This window comes from Cyanistes caeruleus, chromosome 22 (genome assembly GCF_971803275.1).
Source record: "Cyanistes caeruleus chromosome 22, bCyaCae1.hap1.1, whole genome shotgun sequence".
NCBI classification, from domain to species: Eukaryota; Metazoa; Chordata; class Aves; order Passeriformes; family Paridae; genus Cyanistes; species Cyanistes caeruleus.
The window spans coordinates 2,406,819-2,431,266 of record NC_141722.1 but is presented as its reverse complement, the minus strand read 5'-3'; the positions used below and the strand labels follow the sequence as shown (position 1 = coordinate 2,431,266).

General features: G+C 45.0%; 1 protein-coding gene across 2 annotated transcripts in view; it reads right to left on the bottom strand.

The window, feature by feature from the left end:
• FBXO44 (F-box protein 44) overlaps positions 1-24,240 on the bottom strand; it is a 47,467-nt gene extending 23,227 nt beyond the window's left edge. Inside the window, exons 1-3 of one of the 2 annotated variants that reach the window (XM_086860297.1) lie at positions 23,838-24,240; positions 6,538-6,627; positions 5,840-5,925 (exon numbers count right to left, since the gene is read on the bottom strand). The gene's annotated coding sequence lies outside the window, so the exon portion shown is untranslated. The remainder of the gene's footprint in view (positions 1-5,839; positions 5,926-6,537; positions 6,628-23,837) is intronic. The other variant, XM_086860298.1, reaches the window with a different exon arrangement.
• Positions 24,241-24,448: the final 208 nt, after the last annotated feature.

Here is a 24,448-nt window from a genome sequence, read left to right as displayed (position 1 = left end):
GAAAGGTCCTGAAAACATCTAAAACCCTGAAAAAGGTTTAGGTTGGGCATTTAGAAGAAATTCTTCACAGAAAGGGTGACTGGGCATTGGAATGGGCTGCCCAGGGAGGTGGTGGAGTCTCTGTCCCTGGAGGTGTTTAAGGAAATACTGGATGTGACTCTCAGTGCCATGCTCTGGGTGACAAGGAGATGTTAGGTCAGAGGTTGGACTTGATGATTTCAAAGGTTTTTCCCAGCCTAGCTGGTTCTGTGATTCTGTGTGAAATTATTCTCTATAGTCCCTCTCATTCCCACAGCCCAGAATACTTTGTCTTCCCAACAAGCATAAATAAGGCAATTAAATGACATTGCTCCTTTGAGGGGAAAGAAAGGTACTAAGAGATCTCCTCAGACCCCACTAAAATGCATTCACCTCTAGATGAAATTAGAAGCTGGGAGTACAAGTTATGCAGACACATTTTGCTTCCTAAGACTCCTCTTAGTTTTGACTCACTCAGGATTTTCTCCAATTAAGGTATTTGAAATAAAGTTTCCACCATAAATACCATGAACATTTTTTGTAATGTGACTGCAGGAATTAGAACTCCTTGCTATTGATGACAGATAGGAAGAGACTTTCTAAGTCCTGGGACTTAGATTTACCACAGCTCACAGATTTTAGTAGAGTTGGTATTCTCATCCTGGCTTCATATTGTCCACTTCATTGCCTGTCCCTATAGGTTATAACCTATAGGTTAGCTCATGCCCCCAAAAAGTTAAAAATCCAAGCAGGGCTGAGCATTAAAATTCACCACTATCAAAGTTTGTGTGTTTTTCTACACCAAGCTCCTTGCACAGGATACCTGATAGGGGATAACTTCAGAGTTTTCTCCTCTTCCTCCTGTCCCCCTTGTCCTCTACGATCATCTCTCAGCACACACCTGCACGTGCCAGCAGGCTGGAAGGGACTGGGACTCTCAGGACCTTCCCCTCATCACCCTCTCCCCTTCTGGAACAACTGCAGGCGAATTTGGCTCTCAATTTTCCCCAGATCAGGGAGCCAGGACGGACAGCAGGAAATAGGGATGTTCTGTACCAGCTGTTAGGGTCAGCCCAGCCCCTGTGCCACGGAGAGCATCAGCCTTTCAACTCAAATGATCAACTGTGCAAAGCAGCTTCCACAGGGAAGGGGGAAATGAATTCCTCCCTGATTCCCCTCCTGAGCTCAGCTTATCCCTGAAGCATGAGATTAAATTACCCTTATCATTATGGTAGCTTGCCTTGCTAGAAATGTTATTAGCGGTGATGAAATTATCCAGCCTTGTTTTACACTGGAAAGAAATGCAGGAGCCTCCTCGTGCCAGCTACAAGGAGTGGGTGATCTCTTCAGCAGAAAAAAAGGGAAAGGCTCTTCTCCAAGTGCCATAATAGCCCCTCCAAAGGAAGGAGCAGGACCTTGGCCTCAATTCATGCAACACACTTCTGTCACTGAAGTCACCAGCTGGGGACCACGAGCAGATGATGGCCAAGAGAATTACACCCTCAGAGAGCTGTGGCATCCAGGCCCTTCATGTAAACCCAGATATTGGCATTGCAATTCCTGATCCCTTTCCCTTTTTGAGCTCTGGCCCAGGCAGGACGTTCCCAAATTGTTTTGTTGAATTTGGATTCATAACACTTCAGTATCAGGAGTGATAGCTGACCTGAAATTGTGCTGGGCAGAAATCCAGCTTTTCACCTGGGGATGGAGGTAACAGGAGAAGTTTCTGACCTAAGGGACTGTGAGCTCTGCCACAGAGGACTGGAAACACACAAGAAAACTCAGGCAGGATTTCATTCATGGAGATCAAGAGGAGATGTGGAAGATGCAGCCCTGAGCTTTGTCTTGGGTTACCAAACAGACCACTGGAACTCAGAGGGCCAGACAGGCTCTGGAGAGCAGCACTTGTCCCAGCTGCACAACACAACTGGTGCTGCAGTCTGCAACCTCAGGATCATGTCCAGGGAAGCTGCAGATACTGGGAACCAGCATGGGACAGGAATGAGACAGGCTTCTGATCATGAAATCATTTATTCAGCATGTGAATGAGACAGGTTTCTGTTCATGAAACCATTTCTTCAGCATGGAACAAACTCAGATCCACAGACAGAGAGCTCTGAGCAAAGGCAGGGTGAGGGGTTTTGAGGGACAGAACCCTTGAGGCTCTCCACCTTTGAGGATGGAGTTTAGGGTTAGGGACCACCAGAAACACAACAGGGGAGAAACTCCAGGGGCTCAAACCCAATCAGAACCCCTGGGTCACCCCTCACAAGGGGTCTGGGGTGGGGTAACTTCATCCAGGGCTCACACTGCCCATCCCCTGGTGTGAGGTGCCTCAGGGAGGCAAAGATTCAGTTTCAGATAAGCATTGTTAATGTGAGAGGCATTATCTGAGAGGCATGGCTGTAAGCCAAGCTAGTGTGAGTTCTGACCTCCTGCTTTGGAGGATGGGCAAAAAAGGAAACCTTGAAAAACCATGCTAGTGTGCAGTTTGAAGGCATTGTGTGTATTACTGGAAAAGAGGTTTTTATGATTTTTTTAACTGAGTCAATAGAATTTCACTGACCTGAGGAATCATCATCTCATTCCTCTGAAGAATGCTTTGAAAAAACAATGTATTTAGCAAATGAATTTTTTCTTCCTACATAATGATGACAACAGGATTATAATTATATATAATATTATTACAATAATATAATTATTCTAATAATATAATAATATAACAACAGCATTATAGAGTTATTATATATTATTTCTTTAGTATTTATTATTTATTATTATAAACACAGGTAGACACCCTCTGCACAGACCTGATCCACTCAGCCTCTGGCTTCCCCCTGCACACTCAGCAATCCCTGAAGGGGCTTCCCCTTTTCCACTCATCTCTGATGCCTTATTTTATTTTTTTTTTCTCCCTTTGGAGCAAGTTTTAAATTCATCACTGTTTTTAAGGAAACACTTAAAGAACAAAGCAGAACTGATAGCTAAATTAAGCCTGCTGAGAGTGCTTGTTTAATTGAAAATGCCATCTGTAATTTAAATGTCAGGGCTGGGATGGTTATTAAAATCCTCCTTGATTACTGCACCTCATTTCACAGTTTCAAAACAGACAAGAAAAAGTTGCCTTTTTTTTAAAGTGGGTCGTGTAACACAGAACCACCAAGCAATGAATGAACCTCCCACACACACCAGTGGGGCCAGGCCAGCTTGTCCCCCATGGCAAGGCTGGCTCTTGCCTCTGCCCAGCACCAAGCTGCTGCAGATCATCTCCCAGGTGGTATTTTCTCTTGGGGGATGCACAGGAGAGCCAGACAGAGCAGGAATTTCAACTCCTGCAGGCCCAGCAGGCAGGCAGTGCTGTTGGAACACTGGGCAGAGCAGAGTGCCCCTGCAGAGGTGCAGCTGGAGGGACAGGAGGGGCAGCTCTGTGTCCCTGCCCTGGCTCTGCCCAGCTGCCAGCCAGGTGCTGTTTGCTGCCTGCTCCTCGTTCCTTCCCTCAGCAAAGCCCCTGGCACCCATGGGGCACTACCTGGCTGTCCCCAGGCTTCTCCTGCTTCTCTGAGCAGCCCTCTCTGCCCTGGACCCTTCCCAAGGCAAGGGGGAAAGCAGGTGCGTGGTGGGGTGGGAGGAAAAGGAGCAAACTCATGCTGAGATCAAGGTCAGAGAAATCTCTGCCTTGCCCTGATCCCAGCTCTGATGCAGGGGAGGGGAGAAAACAAACCTGCAGCTGCTGAGGTAGCAGCAGCAAAGGCAGGCTTGCCATCCATCATTCCAAGAGTGCAGTTTATAAAGCACTGGGCCTCAGTCAATTACAGCAGGAGCCAGAGGAGCAAGCAGGCCACCATGAGCATGGGCTGAAAACCATCTCCTTCCTGCTCCTCTGGGGCAGAGAGCTGCCAGCATTCCCCAGTGCTCGCTGCCAGGGAGGAAGCTTGTCCCAGCAGAGCTGGATTCACAGACAGCCAAACCCATCCCCAGCCTTGGCCACAGCAGCACAGCTGATTCCTTGGCCACTGCTCAGGCTGGGGGGATCCTCGTGCCAGCAGGGCCCTGAATGCCCTGAAGACCCCCCTTTTCTGCATGGGTACCACTATCACCCTGAAATTACAGCCTTCTGATTGTATGGAGTATTGTATTTTCCTGTTATTTATCCTTTTGATTGTTTATAATGTTGCTAGTTTCTTTGTTCATTTTTTCTTTTCTTTTTGTTAAGCCAAAAAGGGTGAGATGTCACCCTGAAAACTCAGCTTCTGAGCTTGCTAAGTTTTCTAAGGACTTTCCCAGGACAGTAACTGTAAACATAGATATGTGTACATTCCTTCTGTTACACGTCTTGTGATGGGCATCTCTCATGGCCAGTGCAGTGGGAAAGTGTTATCCTGACCATCCAATCCCTGGCTGTGGTCAGAAACCTATAAAACCTGGGAGAAGAAATAAACTCTCTCTTCTTTTCACCACACCTCGACCTGTGTGCCTGTGATCTATTCATATTCAGCAGCAACATGCCACTCTGGTTAAGTTAATCAGTAGGGGTACTGGGAGCCATTAATTAGTCATTAATGGTCATTACAGAGTTGGAGGGGACTTCAATGAGTACCTGGCCACAGGAACTATAGCCAGATCTTTCCATCTCCTCTGCTCTCCCAATTTACCACTAGGTTTAGTCAGTTGCTGAGGTTAGGGCATGAAATCCATCACCCCTTTGACATCAGGAGCAGAACAGGGATCAGGTGAACCAGGGCCCAGTTCTGTGCCCCAGCCCTGGATTCCTTGCTGCAGCAACACAAACAGTAAAGAATCCCAGCTGATGAGGATTTTGCACACCCTCCCCAAACCTTGACCTTCCTGGTTGTTTTTAATTTACACATTGGCTTCACAATGCGAAGAATGTAAAAAGAAATAATTGAGATATTACAAAATGTATCAAGAGATGAGCTGGGACAAAGGGTAATTAATATTTCCCCTCAGCTACCTCTGTGAAGTCCACTGTAATTGGATGGTAAAACACTCTGCTTTATGTGAGAAAAAAAGGGAGCACAAAGAGACTCACATTACAGAAGGCACATCCCACATTAAAAATTACAGTAATCAAAGCCATAATGAGCTGTAACATTTAATGAAACTTTTCAACAATATCTTTAGGCTTTAACTTTAGAAATGGTAATGTTTAAAGAAAAACATAAAAGGACACTATAGGAGAAAGATCATTGAGGAAGGATCTGCTGGCTGTCGATGCCAAGGAGCTGATCCTACCCATCAACAGCATGCCACACCCCAGGGACAGTCGTGGCAGCCTCCCAGGAGCACAAGGTGGGAAGGGGTTGGACCCCCCAAAGGTGTTTTGTACCCAATTGTCACCAAAACAGGCACAGGGCCCTTGGAAAGGCCATACCTGAACAGCTGGAACACCTTCACCTAGCAGTGCCCCAGCTTTACACAGATTGTATTTGTATTTGTGTATCCCAAATACACAGCCCCACAACTGCTTACAGTACAAGAAATCGAGGTTTAGAAAGGCATTTAAAAGTAATTCTCTGTATCAGAGCTCAGTGGGGGAGTATCAGAACCTTGTAGGAGAAACATAGCACTGTTGGAGTCCCAGGCACAGAAAATGTCCCTTTATCTGTGCTGACAAGCTCAGGCACTCAAGAGAACACCAGGTTTAACTTAAGACCATGGAGAAGGCTTCTAAAACTGAGTGGAGAAGCTGGGAATGTGAATATGTGAATTAGACAGAATTAGGTTAAGTCACTGGGTGAAAAATACAGAGTTTGATATATAGAAATGAATAAGAGGCAGGATGGAGGTTCTTGGTTCTTACCTTTGCCTTTCTTCCTTCTCCATGGTTTTGGGTGGTATTGGGGGGATTGGACAGAAAAGTCTGTGGTGTGGAACACAGGTGTTTGGCTATTGGGTTAAAAGTAAAAATAAATTAGTTGGCAGTTGATAATTGCATAATTTATGTTTAAAAGGCCTGGTAGACAGAGCCTGAGGTCGCCATCTGTGGCTTGTCAGGTTAGTGTGTAGAAGTGCTTACTGCCTGTAAAAATGCAATATAGATAAGGAAAAATAAACATCCCAAGTCTGAACGTGAAAGCTGCTCATCAACCCTGATCCTGGGGGAAAAAAACCCAGAGAATTTACACAGCACCATCAAGCTGGCTTCAAACAGAGAACAAAGAGAGAGGTCTAATGTTCAGGAGAAAAAGTGTGCCAGCAATAAAAGAGGTGCCTCATCTGCAAACTGATTTCTGTTCTGACCAGCAGTCCCATGCTTGGGTGTGCCACCAGGTTTTATTTTATTTTTAAGATTTTGGGACCTGTGGCAACTGGTAACATGCAGCACCTGCCCTATTGCTCGTGGATTTGATGGGAGGAACATTCACACAAGCTCAGCCTGGACTAAAATGAAAACTTTTATTATGCTCAGCTTTTTGTCTGCAGCATCTCTAGGTTTGTAGTAAATTACATCATGGCACAGAGGTAACTCAGCATCACAAATGCTGCCACAGGACTCACCTGCAAATATCAGAGCTGAGGGTACAATATTCCCTCTACAAGTATGACAAGGACCAGCTGCTGTCTTCTGGCACACAGCAATTAATGAATCTGTGGGAAAAGAGACATGGGAGAAAAATGTTTTGCCCCTTTTCTGTTTATTGACTCATTCCTCCCTTTGTTCTAGGTAAAAAAGTCTTTTCCTTTTGGGCAGGCAGACTCTGGACAGTTGTAGCCATAAAATTTCAGATTTCTTTCTGCATCAGCTATTCCATGCAACATTAAATTAGAATAGTTGTTAATGCTCCAAAATAATTGCCTTCTCCTTTCTAAGGAGTTAAGTAGTGTCATGCAATGAAAGTAGAATAGATTCTATTAATTAGGAGCAGGATAAGAGTCTGCAGATTTTCCTAACTTGAGATGAGAAAGGCTCACTTCCAGCTGTAATTCTGAGTTTTCCCTCCCCTGGCAAACAGTAACCTGGAGGAAGTTCACAGCAGAAGAAACTGAGAGGCAAGCTTGGCTCTGAGTGTGCTTGAGAGCCCTGGCATCAGCCCAATGAAGCACTTAGAGCCCTGATTAACTGTAATCACAGGTATGTCCTAGAGACATGCCCTGGTGTTATTTTAAGATTCACTACTATATATTTGTGAGTAGAAAAATGCTAAACTAAACACTCAAAACGGTAATAAAGGCTGATTCTGCAGACAGAGAAATTGCAGTACAAGGAAGGAAAACAGATGTGGTTGTGTAAGGGCTCCCCATGAGTCAGCACCACTTTGTGTGATAATGATGGACACACAAATCAAAATGATAGAAAGGCCTGGGCTGGAAGGGCCCTTAAAGACCATCCAGTTCCAACCTCCCTGCCATGGCCAGGGACATTTTCCCCTAGATCTGGTTGCTCAGGGCCCCATTCAGCCTGGTCATGAACATTTCCAGGGATGGGGCAGCCACAGCTTCTCTGGGCAACCTGTGCTCTGAATGTTTACCATGCTCTGAATAAAGAACTTCTTCCTAACATCTAATCTAAATCTCTCCTATTTTAGTTTAAAAACATTCCTCCTTCTCCTATCACTATCCATGATATGAAGCCACTCTCCCTCCTTTTTTATAAGCTCTTTTCAAGTTCTGGAAGGCTGCAGTGACATCTCCCCAGAGCCTTCTCCTCAGCCTGCTCCCAGTCACCTCCCAGACCCAGCACCTGCCTTAGGAGAGAGGGGATTCTCCCACTGTGGTTTCCCACAGCAGAGCTCAGAAGTGCTCACGTGGAGGAAGAAAGAAAAGTCTGACTGACCAGGGGAACAGTCCCAAACCCCAACCCTCACTGCAAGCCCCCCTGTACAGCAATCACTACCAGCTCTCCTCCAGAGCCTCAGCCCTCTCAGCAGCACCTTCCCCAAAGACAGAAACACAGAACCACTGGGCCAGTGGCACACATCAGACACCAGGAGACTACAGGGAGGTGTAAAACCTTGGCAAGAGTGCATTTATCAGAGCCCAGTAAGACTCAGCAGTTCCACAGCCAATATTCCAGGTGTAGCTCACAGACCTGAGAAACCAAGAGAAACCAGGGAAACCAAGGCACAGAGCAGTAGCACTTTCCACAAACATGTGGCTTGTGGAGCCCAGATGAGTGAAAGTTCTCTGGATTCCCATCTCTTCCCTCAGTCCCACCAGGGCACAGCTGCTGCTGTGCACCAGATCACATTCCTCACCCTTTGTGAGCCCATCTCTCCGATGGTTCTGCTGCTCAGCAGGCTCCTGGTCACACCAGATCCACCTGCTGTGCCTCAAGCACTACCTCAGACACAGAAAGCTCTGGCTTCAGGTATTCCTGTCCCTGCTCACAGCACTGGGACAGCTTCTGCCAGCCCAGCATCCCCAGAAAGCCTTTACTACATGTTCCATAGAAAACTAGAGATACAAAACTGGTTATGTCTTACCAGAGCAGAAAAGGGACTAGATAGGAAGAAATTTCAGATTCACATATGCCAAACACCTTTTCTTGTATCAATAACTGATTTCTTTTGTTTTATGAATGGGAAGATGTACTTTTCAGAGTCTGATCTCAGCAGCATAGGTGAGATCATCCTTAAGCTCTTTTAACTTACTCCTGTGCATTGTATATAGTTAAATCACTTTTATTATCACTTTTGAAAGAAGCCAAGCAACTCAAAGAACATCCTTCTATTAATCCTAAAAAATTCCCTGAGGATTTTTCCATTCTGCACCTGAGCATGTATTTACATGATGGATTCATTACACCTCATTGAGTGAAGGATGGTGCATTTTTAAGCACACTTATAAATATGTATTCATCTGATAGACTGGAGGAACTAATCTGGGTTTGAGAAGGTCCACAATTATGAATTTACAAGCTCTTCCCTAATTGTCCCTAAGGGATAGGGTAGGGATGGGAGAAAAGATGAGCATCTGGAGCTACAGGGAGATTGTACACATCAGTGATGCTTCTGAGCACAGCAGCTCAGCAGAAGCACCCAGAATTCACAGAGTGTGGAGAGAACTGCCTAAGTACAGGGAAATGGGAATCAGGCTGATAGCTTGGCACAGAGGCAACCCACACACATACAAGGGATGCAAATAACCTGAGTTTCCAAGGCTGTTCCCTCCCTTTCCTCAGCATCTCTGAGCAATGCCACCTTAGAAAAGACAGGAACAAAACCACAGCCCAGCTGTCCTGCTAAACAAGCCACATAATTAGCAGAGCATTGCTGCAATTCTACATCTTCTTGTCCTAATTTGTATCTATTAGAGATTCTGCTGCTGGTAGGTGACTGTCATGTGAGCAAGAAACAAAAGCCAGTTACACATAAAAACATTCCAAGTTTCTCCCACCATTGCCCCCTTTTTGAAGGGGAGAGGAGATTTTGGCCCAATCATCTCAGCTTTGTGACTCCAAGGGCAGCTGCCCAGTTCTGCTCCTGTACAAGCACCCCTCTCACATCTCCCAGGCAGCTCAGCTCAAGGCAGACCAAGCAGGTCAGTGCCAGGGGAGCTCCAGAGCATTTCTGATCCTTCAGATCAGAGGCTGATCAATCCTTGAAGCAAACCCCTCTATCTTCCTCCCCTGAGAGTAGCCAGGAGTTGGGGAAATAGTCTGGACATGTGGCAGCTGCACCTTTGGTGTGCTTCATGCTCCCTGCACAGACAGCTAGACCCTCAGGATCATGCATTTAAACATTTCTGCAGAAATTGCATTACCCTTCCATTTGATTTGTGCTTTATATTTGTGCACCTCAGTCAAACCCAGATTTTATTGCCTTCCTAATTTCCTTGAGACGCTGGAGTTTCTAATTAACCAGAAAAGCTTTTTATTCCTTAAAACTCTCCAGTTATGAATAATTATACTAGTTTATAAATGAAAATTGTCTTTCTATTTAAATTCTGTAATTCTGGGGGGGTACATGAGGTAAAAAGCAAGCATGAAGCAGTGGCCCTTAGGTCATTTGCAACTTATTAATTTCAAGCAGAGCTCTTAGCTAGCTTATTAACACTGAGTATACTGCAGTGGAATTTAATGGCTAGGATATTAATTACCTTGCAGGCTTTCAGATATAGAAAATGGTTTATTTTATGTTACAAAGCAGCTGTACCAATGGGATCACTCAGCACTCCCTGGGCTGGGCAGGTCCTTACAAGGCTGGTCCTTACAAGGCTGGTCCTTACAAGGCTGGTTCTAGCAAGGATGGGATGGGGGTGCTGTGAGCCTGGCACTGTGGCTCTGCAGGATGCACTGGGACAGGAATTGCCTCGGAAGGGCTGGGACCTGCTGCTTTTCCCCAAAATGAGGCAGCCTGGAAGCAAGGCACAGCTCCACCCTGTAGGAGACACTTTCTGGGGACGGTCTGAGACACAGCAATGACCTCTATAATCGAGTGAGGTGTTAGAAGTTTATTTCAGGGCTTGGGAGAGAGACAGAGCCTGCTATGAGCCAGCAGATAGAGCTCAAAGCAGGCTCAGAGACAACAATACAAAAAGGGGTAAAATATGAATACATGAGCTCAAGACTTAAGATTGCTAAGAAAGAGACAGAACAAAATTGAGAGAGCTGGGGAAAAAGAGCAGCAAGAGGCAAGAGGGCTAAAAGAGCATAGCAAGAGAGACCAAGAGAGACCAAGAGAGAGAACTCTCTTTTACAATTACTTATATAACCTATACATCTGAATATTCTATTCCTTCACTAACCAATCTTTCTAAGTACACTAATACAGTAACATTTGTGTGTGACCTATAGAAATTGCTGCTTTTGCATATTTTTAGTTATCTCAGGGTCCTTCAGACCTTATAAGGGTGGGGAGAGGGGTCTCAGCTTGGTTTTACTGGGGGACAGAATGTGTTCTGGCATACCAGCCTGGTTTATTTGAATTATTCAAACCATGCTTTCATTTGTATTTCTTCCTTAGCCTTTCTGGCTAAAGAGTCATATTTATAATTTCTTTCTAATTCTACCTTCCCAACACCACCCTGCCCAAAGGAAGCTGGCACGTGGCATAAACCACAGCTGATGTGTCCGTGGCAGTTCTGCCCCTGGAACAATCCCTCTGCAATCACTCCACAGCAGATCCCTGTGTCTGCACAAGCTGTTTTGGCACAGAAACAGGACAAACCTAAGCAGCTTCCCATGGGGACCAAACCCTCAGGACACACAGAGCAGCCCCAAGGTGCCTGTCTGGGTGACCACTGAGAGCCCTTTTAAATGCCAGAGTGCTTTGGATGTTATCTACTCCCATGGATTTTAACATAATTCATAGGACACATAAATGGCCCTTTCACCCATGCTTAGAGGAGACACCTGTCTCTGTCCCCCTTGCCACTGACTCATTAAATTCTAATCCCAGGGCTGTTCCTGCAGAGTGCAGGTCAGTCAATGGACTGTAAATGGAAGCAAATAAAATGCAGCAGCACTTTGCAGTCACTGCTCAGTGCTCTGCAGAAACAGCAAAGCTATGATGTGACTTTCCTTGGCATTTTCTCTTGAGGAAGAATTCCACCTGCTTTAGGATTCAATACAAGAACAGCAGTAATTGGCACCTCTGTTAAAACAATCTCAGCCCTGTAGCTGCCATGTGGTCACTTCCATAGCTGCACACACTATAAAAACTACTTGCCCTCCTACATTGTCATTAAAAGAACTGCTAAACAAAACCAGAATTCCCCCAAAAAATCCCAATGGAGAAAACTGGATTATAATTTATATATACAATCAAACCATTGAAGAAAAAATGTAGTCTCACTGTTAAAGCAGCTGCTATTATCTCAAGTTCATAGATGCCCCCAAACCTAAGCACAGTTGTCCCTCTTCACCCATCAAAAGCTGTGGCTGTTTGTTTGGGAATGCAATGTATATTTTTCAGATGACATAAACATCTGTTAAAGGATGGAAAATCAGACATCATCCCAAATACCTTTATCTGACACACAGCCTGGAGCTTTCAGCAAAGGAAAGGAGCAGAGAGGACAGTTACAGGTTAAAATTACGATTTTCCTCCCCTCTGTCTCTTGTATTTTTAAACCCTGCTAATTTCCTTCCCCCTCCCCACTTAAAATAAGTTTCTCGAAGAAGTTAAAGGATCTGGCACTTTCTCTCCCCTTTGTTCTTTCTTCAGATGCATCTGTTGAATATGGAAGAGCCCTCCTTTTATATTCCCAGCTCAAAAGGATCAAAACAATGATCTGGGGACTGGTGTCTGCATTGTTGCTAGGACAGAAACTCAAATGCATTGATGCTAAAATATGTCCTGCCTCTGGTCTCTCAGATGCTCCCCAGCTCCTTCAGCCCTGTGCATCTGTCTTTATATCTCCATTACTTCACTGAGGGTGAGGGAGAAACCATGGCAAGATATTCCTCTTCATCACATTTTTCATGTGAAAATGTAACTTCACCTAAAACAGTCTCAGAGGTGGGTGAGGATTTTATGTTTACAAAACCAGTATTTGTTAGAGGTGGGGATGTGGATAGGCATCCAAGTTGTTCCAGTGATTGTTTATAGCTCCAAAGTTTCTCATCCCACCTTGACTAGTGTCCCTGCCTCTCTGGGGGGCTCCTTTCCCCCAGTTTTTCTGGAGCTTGCCCCTCTCAGGCCCTGGCTCACATCAGCCTTTGTGTGACCAGCTCACATTTGTGTTCAGGGAGGTGGGGACAGCTCAGGGCACCAAGGGGAAGCCACAGGATCCCATGGCACTGCCCTCATCCTCCTCCCCGCAGCTGCCTGGGAAATGAGGTGACTATTATCTTGATATAATGAAGGTTCATTAATTCCTCCAGGCAGATGTTCCCCAGCAATGACAGCCCAGAGGTCAAAACACTTTTTTCACTGAAATCAAAGCAGGATCATGTGGTTGAGTCTTCCCCATTTTTAATGACTGCTCACTGGGCATTTCAGGAGTCTCTTGTTTTGTCCCAGCTGGAATTATGGGCAGTCCTACTAAAAGGACCTTTCTGTGGTGCAGATAGATGCACTAATCTGTTTTAATGGCTTTTCCAGCAAAGCCTTTGACACATTTTCATTACAGTAATGCTTTAATGCAGAAAGCATCCATAGAATTAGGATAAAGTTTTCAGGATCACTTCTTTATGAGGGTTTCTTTTTATTCATGCTTTCAACTCACACAGCAGGACCAGCTTCAAAAAGCTGCTTTGTACAGGCCAAACTGGACCAATTCCATCCTTTAACAACAAAATAAAACCCCTACCAAACAAACCCCTAACTTCCTATTTACTAGGTCAGCAGCACAGCTGGTGTACAAACATGCATCATCCTCCTCCATAATCCTGGCCATGGCAGAGCAGAGTGTTTCACAGCCAAGTGCCAGCTCAGGATATCATCCAGTTTCCATAGTGTCTCAATTTCGAGACAAATTTCAGGAGAAAACGCCCTGGAATGAACATTTCCTCTAAGGAGAAAGGGCTTCAATAACTCCCTTTTCTTCTGCCAATGAGAGAAGAATCTTTGTCACTCTCTACAACTCCCTGAAAGGTTTCTGCAGTCAGGTGGGGTCAGTCTCTTTCTCCAGACAGCCACTGGCAGAACGAGGGGACAAAAACTTCAACTGTGCCAAGGGAAATATAAGTTGGATATTAGGAAAAAGTTTTTTTACACAAAGAGAGATAAAATATTGGAATTCTCTGCCTGGGGAGGTGCTGGAGTCAGCATCCCTGGCTGTGTTTAAAAAAAGACTGGATGTGGCACTCGTGGTTTAGTTGAGGTGTTAGGGCTGGGTTGGATTCAATGATCTTAAAGGTCTCTTCCATCCTGGTGGCTCTGGGATCTTGGCTGTATGAAAGCTCCAGCCAGGCTCAGCTGGCAATCCCTGTGTTCCCCCTGAAGAAGTTTCTCCCATGAGCTAATATTTTACCAGACTGGTGGTTGTTACTTAGGAGAGCAGCTGGACAGGGGAGAGACACCACTCCTAATGCTTTTCCTTCAATTATGCAAAGTTTTGGACTCGATGATCTCAAAGGTCTCTTCCAACCTGGTGATTCTGAGAAATGGATATCAGGGGTTGAAAGTGAAAAAAAAAAAACCAACCCTGCTTATTAACAAATATATATATATATATATATAAAAAGCTTGTCCAGCAAGAATTACTCATCCTGCAATGATCCTGCTTCAGACAGGGAGGCTTATTTCAGGCTGTGAGCAGGCTGCCTCAGAGGACAGGTTTATTCTTAATGGGAAAAACAAGGAAACCCCTTGCCTCTTCATTTCACACTGATGATGTGAATGAATCTTGTATTGGCTTGAAATTATATTTCAACGAGAGATGACTGCCAGCAGAGGGGGTGGTGGGTTTTCCATCTGCCCTGCTGAGAAGAAAGGGCTCTTGTGAAAGGCAGAGCTGGCAGCATTTCAGCTCCACTGGAGCAACAGAGAGAGATCTCTTCCCTCAGCAGCCAGGGAACAGTGCACAGTGTGGGGAACAGGGACTGAGCCTCACAGAGGCAGCCACAAGTCAGAGGGAAATACCAGGGATGGAGAGAATAGCAGGGATGGAGAGAGAATACCAGGGATGGAGAGAATGTCAGGGATGGAGAGAATACCAGGGATGGAGAGAATGCCAGGGATGGAGAGAGAATACCAGGGATGGAGAGAATGCCAGGGATGGAGAGAGAATACCAGGGATGGAGAGAATGTCAGGGATGGAGAGAATAGCAGGGATGAAGAGAATGCCAGGGATGGAGAGAATACCAGGGATGGAGAGAATGCCAGGGATGGAGAGAGAATACCAGGGATGGAGAGAATGTCAGGGATGGAGAGAATACCAGGGATGAAGAGAATATCAGGGATGGAGAGAATGCCAGGGATGAAGAGAATGTCAGGGATGGAGAGAATAGCAGGGATGGAGAGAGAATAGCAGGGATGGAGAGAATGCCAGGGATGGAGAGAGAATACCAGGGATAAAGAGAATATCAGGGATGGAGAAAATACCAGGGATGAAGAGAATGCCAGGGATGGAGAGAATGCCAGGGATGGAGAGAAAGCCAGGGATGGAGAGAAAATACCAGGGATGAAGAGAATATTAGGGATGAAGAGAATGCCAGGGATGAAGAGAATGCCAGGGATGAAGAGAATGCCAGGGATGGAGAGAATGCCTGGGATGAAGAGAATATCAGGGATGAAGAGAATGCCAGGGATGAAGAGCAAGCAGCAGCTCCCTACCCAGATGACATAACAAGGACAACACGTGTCCTCCCAGGGAGAACCTCACTGCCTCACACCCATTTGGCTCTGGTGGGAGATGGAGCAGTGAGGTTTCCTGGACACTCTGGAGCCTGCTGTAGTCTCAGCTTTCCACAGACTTCATCACCACTGCAGAATAACTACAAACTCTGCAGAGCTATGTCCTGCCTCCAAGTACAAATCAACCCCAAGCTGAACAGTATTTCTACCAGCACTGAGATGCAGTTGGACAGGTCAGAGCTACCCCACAGCACACTGGGAATACACTGGGAATACCCTCATTTCTGACCAACCTGGAGGGGAGACAAGTGTTTCACAGTGCTTCTGAAATATGTGAGCAAGGGAAAAAGACAGTTCATTTATCCTCCTGTGTCTTACAACTCCCCATTGTGCCCACAGGCTGCACCCTCTGCAGTGCTGACCTTTCCTCAGAGGCAAGGAGGGTTTTTCCCTCATTTTTGGGGGTGCTGCTGTTACTGACTGAGGTCATCTTTGCCCCAGCCTCCCACCAGCAGGGCAGAGCACCCTGATCTGTGCAATTTCCTGGCAGAAAACAGTTGTTACAGTGTTAATTGATTGCTGCCAAACATTATTAAGTGTGCAGCTTGACAGTGGGATATAGGTACAGCACATCTGCCGAGGCAGGAGCACCATCCCCATCTGGAGTCTCACTCTTGCCCATCACTGCTCACAAACAGCAGTGTCAGTGCAGGGCTTTCCCTCCAAACACCAGCTGGTCAGAGGGCACTGCAGGAACAGGCTGAGCAGGGTACCCCAGGTTAATGGGGAATCTGTCACTTGAAATGTCACCAGTAATGTTGCAATGATTAAATCCCAGTCTGAAGTCCCCAGCCCATTTTTTACTGATTAAATCAAGTGTGTTGTATTGACAGGGTTTCAGTACACTGTGCCAAGGCACGGAGAAATCAATTCAGTATTAGACTAGCCAGGCCACAAAGGTAAATCTGAACATAAGATTCTGAATAAAAAAGGAGAAATCTGGTGCTTTTCCTGCCATAATTCAATCCTACCCTTCACATCTCACCTCTGCCCTCAAAAGTCTGATGGATTCTATGAGTGACAGGCACCAAGGAAAGGAGACACAGCTCCATCCCTACCCACTGTTCCCACTCAACACCTGCCAGGGCTCTGCTCTCTGCACCCTCAGACAGTGCCCACTGGGCCAAAAGACAAAGCCTCTTGCCCAAGCTGGGAATATTTTAACTGTATTGTGCATCACTTGGCTTTCCTGGGGTTTATTTCTCTCTCTCTCTGTATTTTTATTTTTTTTCACTTCAATTATTATGGTATTTTGCTTTATTTCAATTATTAAACTGTTCTTATCTCAACCCACCAAAGGTTTTACCTTTTCTGATTTCCCCCATCCCTGGGGGATGATGCCACAGTGAGTGGCTGGGAGTGCTCAGGTTCCAGATGGGGTTAAACCATGGCAGAACCCTATTGATAAAGGGAGAAAAGCTGAGACAAAATGAGCCAGCTCTACATCTCAAATAGCCATTTTCCTCAGACATCTCATATTTAGTGCCCAGGTACCCAGTGGAGCAATTACCAGATGCTCTAAGCCCCTGCATCTTCCTGCCAAGGGGTGTTTGAAGGGTTACTCCTGCCATCTCTATGCCACCCTTTAGAAATGGGATCACTCAAAATGAGCATTTCTGGAGCATGGGGCTGGACTAACTGGCCAGGCATTTCTCATGCTAAATGGGACAGAAAAACAAAACCTGTCAGGAGGGACACATAGCAACAACCCTCTGAGACAGTCTGTAAAAATATGGAGGGAAGCAGCTATTCAGCTGTGCACAGGAACAAACCATGGACCTGTCCCACAGCCTTTCATTTAAAAGAAAAAAAAAAAAAAAAGAAAAGAAATTACTGTTATCTAACACACCATGATAGCAAAATCAATTCCTCTGCACCAAATTACCTGTATTTAAATAGATTTATTTTATGCCACTCGCCAGAGAAATGCATCTTCTATTGACAGTAAAGCAAGGCTCTTTGTTCCTTTTTAAAGGAAAGGAAGCTTTTCACAATGTGTTACCAGCAGGGAAGATGTTGGATGGGCTCTTATTTTCTTAGTGCTCTCAGTAATAGGACTGCTTATGGAGCTTGAAAAGGAGCAGAGTTTTTACAGTTAAGAGGTGCAGGGAGCTCTGCAACATCAAACAACCACCCCAGCCCTGCAGAACTGAGCAAAGTGTGCTCTTGCCTTCCCTGGAGTGTCTGGGGAACATGGGCTGGAAACAAATGCAGAACTGTCAGTGGCTGAGACCTGCATGCCCTGGCCAGCAGAGACACCCCAGCCCCTCCATCTGTGTCACTCCAGCTTCTCCTCGTGGTTTCCTCATCCCCTTCACTGCTCCCCCAGGCTCAGGACAAACCAAGAGATGCTGTCTGGCAGGGACACTGCCATACCAGCTCTGGAGTCAGTCTGAGGGATTGTTACTGCATCTCTGTGCCATTAACCACTTGTTAATGGGTGGAAGGAGCATTTGCAGCAATAACCTCTATTCATCATCCCGTGCTCAGCTGAAGGCAGAGCCAGGAGTGCTCAGCAGCACTCCAGAGTCTTTCTTCTGCCAGGATCCAACGAGGCAGGGCCTCCACCAAACCCCCACTGATGATCCAGCACCCCTCCCCATGACACCCCAAAGAGCCAGGGGCACAAGGGAGAGCCTGCTCAGCCCCAGTCACAGCAGAATCTCGAATAGAAACGAATTTCCCAGCACAGCCACCCTGCCCAGGACTGCTACCAACCCAGAGACTCAGAAATCCTCCCTGGCATCAGCAAGGCAGCAGAGAAGGAAGCAAAGACCATATCCTTGAAAGGAGAGGACAGGCCAAAATTTAACTTGGCTCCTCCCCTGAGCCTAGAGGGGAGCATGGAGGAGACAGGCAGATAATCCATTTACTCCAGCAGGATGTGTACCACTGTTTTTTCCCAATTAAGCTCCAATTAAACACTGACATAGAGGAATCAGAGAACCTAATTAAGAAAAATGCTAGGACACAAATTCAGTTAGGGCCAAGTCAAGAGTACTTAAGTATCCAGAAATAAAGATGCCTGACATCTGGATAGACAATTATGCTTTCCAAGCCATTGGGCAAGTACTGAGCACTTGGCCACCCCATTCCTCCCTGGACTGAGCAAGTGCAAGCCAGGCAATTCCTACTCATCAGCTGGGAGGCTTCATCAAACCAGACCATGGGAAGAGGGAGGAAACCCAGGCATCAGCACCTGAGCAAGTCACATACATTTAGGTGCTTTTGCAATTGCTCATACTCCAGCCAGGTCTAAAAGGCCCTGAATCAGCACAGTGGGACTGAAAAGTGCTCCGTGCTTGAAGCAGCCTGGACCACAAACACACACCAGGAGGCAGAGAGCTCGTTCTCATCACCCACAGATCTGCACAGGGCACGTGGGACCATGGAAAACCCCAGCTGGACCAGCCTGGCTTGCAGAGCCACTGCCCTGGCTATCAGAAGAGAGACACACAGACAAGGAGGCACAGTCTGGTCACTCTCAGCTCCTTACAGTTCCTCAGGTTTCCCAGCACAGCTACAGGAGTCCTGGCTTGCAGAGATAGTGAGGCACATGCAAGAAAGCTTTTTCCAGTCCTGTAAATGCTGAATTCCAAAACATGCCCTTGATTGCCCAAGCTGAGCAGGGTGGGAAAATACCACGTCCAAGAAAAGAGCCAAACAGTTTTACTTCATCCACTCTCACAACCTGCCAGGGAAGTTCACTCACAGGCAGTAACTCAGCCCAGCAAACAGGAGCAATGTCACACTGCTGATCTCAGGCTGGGCAAAGCAGAAAATCAATGAGGTGCTTGGGATTTGTGTCAGTGACAGGGAAAGCATCAAAGATAAACACAATGGATTTTTACTTCTTTTCATCTGTTTGCTCCAATCGAGCTGAGATGATGCTCAGTTTATATTCCACCAAGGAATGAGCCTGAAGATTGAAGTACCCTTTCATATCCTCCAAATTCCTCCTCCTGCTCCTTCCAGTGTCTTTGGCCTTTTTTGAATTTCCTTAACAAGTCTTCTCTCTGGCACAGAAGAGCTGTTCTTCAACTGAATTAGAATGGGGCAGACTGCAGGGCCCACAGGTCCCAGCAGCTTACAGGGCAACTGAGAAAAAACCCAGACTCCTCAATTGGCAGATAAAGAACTAATCCCAACAGAAAATTTGTTTTCCATAATATTGTGCATTCTGCAAAAGGAAAATGGAAGAGGCTGGAGGGGGCTCAGATTGTACTCAGCAATCATTGTTATACTGTGAGACCTGTCTGCAAGGAGCTGAGCTGGGCCACACAGCATCCCTGTGTGAAAAACGAGGTGCACATAAGTTTTATAGAATTTAAAAGTTTAATAAAAAAAAACAATTAGGAGAAAAAAATAAAGTATACAGGCACTGTCTCTGCATTCAGCCAAGAGAGCACACCTTACTGACAAAGGATTGTCCCTTAAAAACAGAACCCTGCTGCATATCCATAAATTCTCATCCATATTCATACATTCTTCTGTGGATCTTTGGTGTTCTTCTGTTCAGTTTTCTCTTGCCCCCTTCCCAATAGATCAATCCTCTTGGCACCATCGAGATTTACATTCCCTGATACCAGAAATGCAATAAATTTCTCCCTCCAGAGTTCTGGTCACTGCTGTCTTCATCTGGATAAGATAGTTTACAAAAATAAAGATCTCCAGCTATCTTTTTCAGTCTTTGGGTTATACAGACAAAAGTTATTTTTGTTTTAATGCTATGTCATAGCTTAACATATATGTATTATACCACTATTTCTAAGTTTCATTAATAACAGAGATAAAAAAGACTATATTATTACAGCTAAATTTTCTAATCTTATACATATAATATTCATTATAATGCTTGTGAAAAGCCAATAATATGATATGCATTTATAACACCTGGACCCACTAGAGAAAGTCAAACCTCATCCAGGTGAAGGGACACCACAGGAGCCTGGTCTGTCTTGTCCAGCACCAACACTAGCCAAAAACAAGAGCAAAGGAGAGAAAACTGCAGCTAGAAATAGCAGATGTAAGGATTATTCCTCACTCAGGACCATTTCACCCTCACCTCATTAAAAGAGGGCTGGGATTTGCACCTGAAATGCTGTTTTCTCTCCCACATTTATTTTTAAAGCCTTTCTCTCAGGACTTCAAGCACACATTCCCATGCCCACACAGCTCTGATTTGCTGTGATGTGCTCCAGGGGCAAGCTGCACAGGATAACTTGTCCTTTCACATTGACCCAAGAGGCGTGGTAGGGAGGAAAGAGAAAAAGTATTTCCTTCTTGTCACATTTGAATCACCACCAGCAGCTGTGGGATTACAAAACCTGGCTGCCCTCCCTCCCTGAATTAAGGGTCAGGTCCCTTGGTCCTGCAAGAAAACAGTTGAGCCATGGACCTGACAATTAACATGTGAGACAGGAAAGAACCAGGGCTCATTTTCAACTTGTCAGGGCCCGCGAAATAAATTACAGAATAAAATCCCAGAATGACAGAATAATGAGCAATTCATTTGAAATGTAAAATAAATAGGTAAATCTCTAGTGAGCTGGCAGAATAAATGGGATTCAGCTGACATTTGGTGATTAAATTAAACAGTAATGACCTCATGAATAATGGGCTACAGGATTGAATTTGGAGGGCAATATTTTCTTAAGTGGGGGCAGAGGGACAGCACATCCAGTAAGAGGCAAGCTACACTTTTTGCATTATTTTCAATGCTCTGCACAAATTCCCCACTTCTGAAAAGCTGCAATGCCTGAGGAGGACACAGCCCTCTCATCCCAAGCTCTCCAAGATCCCCAGCTCCAAAGGGGATTCCTCCTCTCCCAGCAGGCAGCTGCAGTGTTGGTTCAGGGCATGAATAGGAGCACAAATCCTCCTGCTCCCTTTGGAGTGGGGAAAAAGTTAAAACCAGCAGTAATTAAAATTGATTGTAATTAAAAGTAATTGAGGCATGCATGCTGTGCTCAGAGAGACCCACCCTCACCTGTGGCCCAGCCTGGGCACACACTGTCCTCTCTCCCATCAATCCACACCAGGTCAGGGCCAGCTTTCCCAGCTCTGCCCTCAGCTGCTGGTTTTATGTTGATATTATTAAAGGATTATGTTATCAGGGCTTCTCTGGTAATGGCAGCTGCTGTTTTTTGACCTGCAGCTCTGAGCTTGGTCTTCTCAGCCACAGACAGAGCAGTCACTGACCCCAGCTGCTGTTTTGAGCTGAATTCATTCACCAATAAATGAATGAATGCCAAGATGCCTTCCCCAGTCTGCTGCTGGCCACCTTCTTCTTGTTATAAATGCTATAAATCATATGCATATAAATGTTATAAATGTTATAAATCATATTATTGGCTTTTCAAAAGTATTGTAATGAATATTATATGTATGAGATTAGAAAATTTAGCTGTAATAATATAGTCTTTTTTATCTCTGTTATTAATGAAACTTAGAAATAGTGTATAATATATATATGTTAAGCTATGACATAGCATTAAAACAAAAACTACTTTTGTTTGTATAACCCAAAGACTGAAAAAGATAGCTGGAGATCTTTTTTTTCTTTTATAAACTCTCTTATCCAGATGAAGACAGCAGTGACCAGAACTCTGGGGGAGGAATTTATTGCATTTCTGGTATCAGGGAATGTAAATCTCGATGGTGCCAAGAGGATTGATCTATTGGGAAGGGGGCAAGAGAAAACTGAACAGAAGAACACCAAAGACCCTAAGAAGAATGTATGAATATGTATGAGCATTTATGGATATGCAGTAGGGTTCTGTTTTTAAGGGACAATCCTTTGTCAGCAAGGTGTGCTCTCTTGGCTGAATGCAGAGACAGTATCTGTATACTTTATTTTTTTCTCCTAATTGTTTTTTTTTTATTAAACTTTTAAATTCTATAAAAATTATGTGAACCTCGTTTTTCACATTCTCCAAAAACTCCAGGATCCCCAAGGATCCTGGGCCAACCTCTCCTTTCTCAGCCAAAACCTCGGCAGCCTGGGGAAGGACTTGATTCAATGAGTTCATTTCTTTGTTTGCTTTAACTTTGTAATTCACCGAGAAAGATGTGAAAAGTGAAATTTCCTGTTGGTTCAAGTCCAGAAAATTCTGGTTTGTATCAAATGGAAGAAAAATAAAGACTTTGTTTTAAAACATACTTAAACATTTCAGAACAAAACACAAATTCTGAAACTTAAAATAATTATCTTCCTGCCTCACTTCACCCTCCTGGCACCAACTTTGGCTCAAAACTTCATTTCACTTTTTTTTTGAAAAAAGCTTTATTCCTCAAACTCAGAAATGCAATATTGAGGGACAGAGGTTATCCCAAGATGGGAAAAGAGAATAATTAACTCATCAAGATAGCATCCAGTGTGGGAAGTATTGCCATAGTTTGTTTAACCTACATCACAAAACATAGATGATTTGGTCAAGAAGAATTCCCTTTACTAATGCAGAACAAACTTGCTGGTCTAATAACTTTTCCCCCCCTAAAAATCAAAGCTAAGCAGAAGTGTTGCCACAGGCCAATAAATTGAGAGCAGGGAAATAAATCAAGACCTACAGAGATATAAAACCTAATAATTCTATTAAGACCAAGTTAAGACAATTAAATACTGGTGAGACATCAAAAAGCTAAGTAGCCTGAAGATGATGATTTTATAAATGAACCAATTCATTTCCATCTATGCCCTCATTAATTACATTTAATCCTTGATACACATCTCAAGCTCCAAACCTCTCCTGCTGGAAGTCACAGTCCCAAGCATGTTCTGCTAAGAGAGTCACTGGGGAGAAGTGCTGCTGTCTTCACCTGGATCAGTAAGGAGTGAGTGTGGTTGAGGAGCCTCAAAAGGTCTCTTCCCCCATACCTGCCTAGCACACAGGCTCTGGACCTGCCAGGACCTGGAGATCACTCCCCCAGTTCAGATCCAGACCAGCAGCACTGGTCTGGATCTGAACTGGGACTCTGGTTACAGGCTGCCTAGCCCATTTCATCCTGCAAGCCAAATGCCTTCAGAAAACCAGCAAAGTTGGTTAATTATTATTTATAGTTAATATTATTTATAGTTAATATTATTTATAGTTAATATTATTTATAGTTAATATTATTTATAGTTAATTTATGCCTTAGCCTGTGAAGTGATGGACATTCCTCTCCTGTAACACAAGGAGCAGAGTTATCAGAAGAGAAAGTTACTTACGTGAGCAGCACCAGTCATAAAAGAGATGAAGAGGATTTAAGTACACAGCTCTTCACAAAGCAAAATCCCTGCAATATTCCTGTAAAGGCTGGAACAGCCCAGCTCCTGTGAGCTCTGGGTAATGCTGCCTTGGACAGGTGTCTCAGAAAAGCTATCCCAAACTGTGACTGATCCCAGTCACACTGCACTGTCAAATCAAATAATAAAAACATCAGATGGCTAAATCCCTGTACATCAGCTCCTGATGCCTCGGCTGAGAGACCAAATTTCTGCTGATTCTGTTCCAAATCACAATATCTTAGAAGAATAGGACAAGTTATACAAATGAAAAATGTGACACAACTTACCCTCTCCTAACCTCTCTCTCCCCACTGCCCTCCCAGTGCTCCTTCTTCAGTGTCTCCATGACTATCCACATCCTCCTTCCTTCCTTCTTTCCAGATCTTAGATTTATCTGCACAGCCTCAGGGATTGAGAACCCTGACAAAGAACATCTCTCCTTGAGACAGGAATGGAATGTTTGGAGAGGGATGATTTGGGTGGGGAGATTTGGGAAGGGAAGGTTTGGAGAGGGATGATTTGGGTGGGGAGATTTGGGAAGGGAAGGTTTGGAGAGGGATGATTTGGGTGGGGAGATTTGGGAAGGGAAGGTTTGGAGAGGGATGATTTGGGTGGGGAGATTTGGGAAGGGAAGGTTTGGAGAGGGATGATTTGGGTGGGGAGATTTGGGAAGGGAAGGTTTGGAGAGGGATGATTTGGGTGGGGAGATTTGGGAAGGGAAGGTTTGGAGAGGGATGATTTGGGTGGGGAGATTTGGGAAGGGAAGGTTTGGAGAGGGATGATTTGGGTGGGGAGATTTGGGAAGGGAAGGTTTGGAGAGGGATGATTTGGGTATGGAATGTTTCAGCAGGGAGGTGTGGGAGGGGATGATTTGGATCCTGATAATTTTGGAAGGGCT